A 6,232-nucleotide genomic window follows, 5' to 3' on the forward strand; every position below is an offset into this window, starting at 1 on the left:
AGGGAGGATATCTAAAGAGGACAGGTTAGCAAATATAAATGAAGAGGCAAAAAGCCTCAGAAAAAGATCATTCCTCATATAACATCTCATACTTAAATAACAAAAATGAAAAATAAATTTTAACTATACACATACACCCAGCCTGTTATTTCACAGTAGTTCTCTGCAACAGGCAAGTCTTCTGATTTGAAGACTTTTAGCCCAAAGTCTTCCAAAACAGTTACTGGGCTCATTGCATCTTAGGACTACATATCTTCCTTTATTCCCCACCCTGAAAATGTGGCAGGGGAGGGAGAAAGGAGCAGGAAGAAACAATAATTGTGTGAGGGATTTAGTATATAATATTTGGGGGAGAAATCAGAATTAATTGCAACAGATTTAACAGGTTGTCGGAAAATCATCACCTTGAAATGATGCATTATGAGCTACATAACATGAATTTACATACGTATCATGACAAACGACCAAGAGAGATCACCAATTTTTAAGGCTGACAGATACTTCCTTGTAGAAGAATCATTTTTTAGTTTAAGCTGCCAAAGGCTTTTCAAGATGACCCATTCTGTGCCAGGTGTCCATGTCAAAGCTGCTTCAATGTTTACGTGGTATGCAAAACATATTTTTCCTCCTTCCAAGGAAAGCTACATAAAAATACACTACAGCCTCATTACAAAAGGTTATTTTTCTTCAAAAAGTTTAATCACTGATATGCTTTAAGCTCTACATGCATCTTTCTAAGAGCAAAATGCTTACTGTGACATACAGGTGATGCTTTTGTCAAACTCACTGTAATGTTACTGTTATAGATTTTGTTGTGATATGTTGCTCCTGAGCCACCTACATATTCTGTCAGTACTTATTCCACTCCTGTAAAGCTTCTGGGAACTAAAGATCCACGGCTTCAGACTCACAGGATAACAGAACTTAGAAGGGACTTCCACATGTCCCTCTCCTGCTCCAATCTCCTGCTCAAAGTCAGATATGAGATAAGAATCAGCATTCCTATTTGGATCCTGAAAACCTCTAAGACCGAAGCTACATAGCTTCTCAGGGCAACCTCTTACAAGTTTCAATACCCCCATGGAAAGAATTTTTCCTTATATCCAGCCTGAACCTTCTGTGTTTCAATTTATAAACGCTGCCTCATGTCCTCTCCCCACACATCTCAGTAAAAGAGCAACCACTTCCCTCCATCTGCTGGCTATGTTCCTTCTCATAGAGTCCAGGATGTTGCTGCCCTTCCTTTCTTTAGGCTGAGAGAGTCAGGGTTGTGGAGAGCGAGAGGGAAACTGAGAGAAAAAGAAGGCTCCTGTGAAATTTTAATGCATTTTCCAGTACCTACAGGGGGTCTACATGACAACTGGAAAGGGACTTCTGACAAGGGCACGTAGTGATAAGGCAAGGCAGAATGGCCTTCAGCTGAAAGAGGAAAATTTAGATAAGATACTAAGGAAGAAATTCTTTACTGTCAAAGTGGTGGAACTCTGGACCAGGTTGCCCAGCGAGGCTGTGGATGTTCCATCTCTGAAAGTGGACAAGGCCAGGCTGGATGGGGCTCTGTGCAATCTGGTCTAGTGGAAGGTGTCCCTGCCCATGGCAGGGGGCTTGGAATTGGACAATCTTTTATGTCCCTTTTTATAGGGCGTGACTGAGATAGAGTTCATCTTTTTTTTCCTTTTCCACAGCAGCCCTCAGTGCTGTGCTTGACATTGGTAGCTGGGAACCATTCTATGATTTGGCAGGGGCATGCTGCTGCTGATCCATGGTCAGAGTGCTGTCTGCCAAGACCCCAGGTTTCTCCAGCAGAGCTGCTTTCCAGCCTGTCAGTCCCCCATATCACTGCAAGGTGCTCCTCTTTAACCAGTGTAGGACTTTGCAGCTGTTCTTGAGTAAAGCTCCAAATGGGCCTTGTGTTCACAGTGACAAAGTCCTCCTGAATGGCAGCCCCATCATCAAGCATAGCAACTATTTTCCCCAAATTTGGTGTCATCTTCAAGCACAAGAGCACATTTTGTCACTATTCAAGATAAATCCCTGCAGTACCCCTCCTGTTACCAACCTCCCTATAGGACACATTAAGCACTTCTTTCTGAATCTATCCATCCATCCAACCAATCTTTTTTATATCTTCTAGTTCTCCAGCAATCTGTAATGTCCAAATCTGGATACAAGAACATCACTGGAGATTGAGCTGAAAATCTTGCTAAAGCCCAGGAAAATTAAATCCACTGTTCTTACCTCATCCAAACATTCAGTCAGTTTACCATAGAAGGCAATCTGCCTCGTCATGCATGATTTACCTTTGATAAATCCATGCTGACTAGTCCCATTCACTTCCTTGTTGTGACCAGAAATGTGTTCAAGAAAATTCATGCCCCTATTTTCCCAGGGACAAAAGGAAACTACCCAGTTTGTAGCTCTTTGGGCTGTATTTTTGCCTTTTTTGGAGGGTGCCACATATGCATTTGTTCAGCCATTGGGAGGGTCTTGAAACATCTGAGGGTATCCCAGATGTTTCAAAGATGCTAGGGAAGGACCTCTCTGTGACATTGGCCAGCTCTATCAACATTCACAGGCAGTCCTTTTGGCTCCATGCACTGGCAGGATTTGAGTGTCTCAGTAATCCCCAGCTGAATCCTCAGCCACTGCTGGCAGCTACTCTCCTCAAACCCTTGCTACTAAGCACAGAGGCTGGGAGACCTTGCTGGTGATAAGTCACTAAGGAACAGAAGGATCAGGGTACCCCAGCCTTATCTGCATCCACTGTCACTATGACACATCACATTCCAAAAGAAGCTCATATTTTACTTGTCCGGCTTTTCACTACTCAAGTACTAGAAGAAACTCTTCTTGCTGCCCTTGATCTCCCTCTTAAGCATCATCTCTAGGTAAGCATTGTTTCTCTTTATGTCATCCCTACATACCAGGACAATTTTTCTAAATTTCTCCTTTGTAGCCTGTCCCTGCTGCCCCTGTTTGTATATTCCATTTTTGCACTGCAGCTCAGATGAGTTCCCCACAAAGTCAAGCTCATCTCTTGATAGGCCTGCTTGCTTTTCTGACTATCAGGATGGATCACTGGCATCTAAATTTATTCTCAGTGATACCACTGCTGTATCCAACAAGTATGAAAACATAAGCTATCCATGTAAACAAAAGGGTGGAAAAGAAAGGAACCAATACAATTTGACTAAAGAAAGAACTGCAACATGGGAAAAAAGCTGATACAGTTGACACAATGAACACAGTCTTGAGTTTGGGATACAGACCAAGTCTGAGACAGCTAGGAAGACAGGCAGGAAAGGAAAATACAAATTCAGATGAGGGAAGCCAGTAAGAATGAAACACAAAATTGAAGAGGGAAAACTATAGAAGACAGAACTACAGGAGCCAATGGAAATGCACAATACAGAGAGGAGAGATCCTTTTTATGATAGAGAACTGGATGTGAAACTGAGGGTAGTGGGCAGAAACCTGAGACCAGCAGACAGGACTGGGAAAGGGTTAAAACAGTGAAAGAAACTGGGATAAACAATTTATTAGTTAGAACCTCTATGCACAGCAGTACTGGATGTCAGATAGGAAGCCCTTTAGCAAGAAACAAACTGTTTACTTGGGGAAAACAGAATTGTGCTAAAAATTTTAGGATAGGGCAAAGAAGATTAGGACAGGGATATCACACAAGGAATAAGCAGAAAAATCAGCATCCAACAGAATATGTTCACTCCCAGAGCCTGGAATAGAGCCCAAGATTCCAGAGTTTCACCTCTACTTTCAAACTCTTCAAAATCTCAGAAAACCATACACAGACAACATCATTTAGAGTACAGCTGAATAACAAATTACTAGTATCACATTCCCAGCTAGTTCAAGTGGAACAAGTCTCATAGCAAACCTGAAAAATTTCAGCACTTTTAAAGACTTATATGCTATATGTGTATTACTCGTATGTGCAATCTCACAGGACAGAGCGTTTCCTCCTATCCATCAGGTTTGCTGACTTTTTTTTAATCTAGAATGTTGAACAATTTGGTTATGTGTAAAAAATTGCATGGAGTTTTAAACAGCTGGCTATCAAAAACCTAACCATTGGTTCAAAAAATATATATAGTCACATCACAAAAATTAAAGGTTATTTGATCTTGTTCTCTGTACCCTTGTGCTCAAGGTACTCTTGACGTGTTACTGAACAACGTGTTAGAAAAAAAAATCAATAACAACATTATATTATATAAGGACCTTGCCATATGCACTGCAAATGCTGGCAAGTGTGTTGTTAATAAGAAAGGTATTGTAGGAAAATTGAGGGAATTAATACTTTCCTGGAAATTTTTATTTTCTTCATCTTTCTTGCAGACAAATCATCTTTAAAAGAAAAGAAAATATACCAACAACCCCTACAAAATTTTAATGAACAATCCACTCTTCATCAAAATTATGGACTTACTACCTTGGGGTTAACACTGCAACAGATCTAAGTATTTATACCTGCAGTACAAATCAACACACACCATACTACAAATCAAGCAATGAGGTCTTTTCCAGATACATTCATGGATCCCTGTTGAGGGGTTTATTAAAAACAACAAAAAGAAGCCAGATTATTGTTAGTAAATTAGACCTTTACGGGAAAACATCTTAGAACATATAAATCATTAAAACACTGATAGATTATTTTGAAAAATCATATAATAAAGGTCCTAAATTGGATATTCAACACAAAGGAATACATAATATATCTCAGGAGACTTATGTGCAAATACTACTAGTGAAACATGCAGGCACTAGAGACTGAAGGTAATGAAACAGCAAAAGAGGAAATTAAGAAAGTACAGTATGAACGGCACATAAACAAATATTGAGGCCACACATTATTTGATACCAAGAAAAAGGATTCAGTACGGCACACTGAACACCATCTATGCCGGTCTATGCTATATACTAAAAGCAACATTGTAGGGGAAAATGTAAAATTTAACCCTACATTTATAGGCCACATTACATGTCTTACAAGAATTTCTGATTCTGCCATTTCATGATATGTAAGAGCTTGATCTTGCAACTTCAAAGTTCGTTGGATACAGTATTTGTTGCACAATAGCAAAACACACACTCTTATTTCCCAAAAAAAATCACACATCACTTCACTTGCAGATTATTTTCATCATACAAGAGATGCATATTTATGCAATCATATATAGTGTGCATCATCTATATTTGTTTTCCTTATTGTATTAGAAGCATATTCTATGACCAGACAACAAGCTTTAATTAAGTCACTTTTGCTTTGACACTAGCTCCCCCTCCAGACCAGTTTAAGATTATAGTATTGACTTTTTACTTTAATTCTGACTCTGCAACAAGATACAAATACTCAAATCTAAACCTTCTTCTTCTTTATCCATTGAAATGTCAATGAACAGACTGATCTGATAAACTATAAATAAAATTATCATTTATTATTTTTAACTGCATACATCCAAGCCTGGGAAAATAATTTGGTTTAGAAAAGATCTGACAGATAAAGCACCTATTCCATACAGTCACACAAAGACAGAAATGGACCAAAAATAAAATTTTTACTCTCTGAATGGTGTGCAATATTTGTAATACATAAGCATTCAATTATACAATCCAGTCTCTATTTGAAGTCTCAATAGAGTGATTGTAAACCACAGATGCCAAAACAAAGGGAAGCCGGTATATGGTTTAGTACAACCTTTACTGATTCACTTAAGGTGAAGTAGCTCCATTTCTACTCCAGCAAGTGTAACTAACATGTTTTTTCTCGTATTATTTATATATTAGCTAATGAAACTGCCAAAATTTTAAACAAATTAAGACAATGGACTAAAAGGGAAAGAAAGATACAACTTCCAACTGACCTTCTGTATTTCCCAACTGTCAAATGTCCTGGCAGCTACATCACTGAAGGAGTGAATTTGCCTGATTCAACACGCCAGGTTGATTCCTTCCTTTCTCTCATTCTTGAACTTTTTGTTCAGAAAATATCAGTAATTAATTATACTTCCAGCTTTGAAAAATACTGTCTTATTACATGTAGTTGGGAAAGTATGCAAACTTTGCAATATGCTAGTGCGCCTGCTTAAGGTAGATATACATAAAAAACCCTAACAAGCATCACTGATAATCTGGCAGTAAGCATACCTGCACTAACCAGAGAAACAGACACTACTGGAAATACATCAAAGCAGAGTCACCAACTCCTCAT

At 38.8% G+C, this 6,232-nt stretch overlaps 1 protein-coding gene across 6 annotated transcripts in view; it reads right to left on the reverse strand.

Annotated features, from left to right (window-relative positions):
- The window catches only part of FUT8 (fucosyltransferase 8), a 95,200-nt gene that overhangs the window by 87,342 nt on the left and 1,626 nt on the right, over window positions 1-6,232 (reverse strand). The gene's annotated exons all lie outside the window — the stretch shown is intronic.

This window comes from Taeniopygia guttata, chromosome 5 (assembly GCF_048771995.1).
Source record: "Taeniopygia guttata chromosome 5, bTaeGut7.mat, whole genome shotgun sequence".
NCBI lineage: Eukaryota > Metazoa > Chordata > Aves > Passeriformes > Estrildidae > Taeniopygia > Taeniopygia guttata.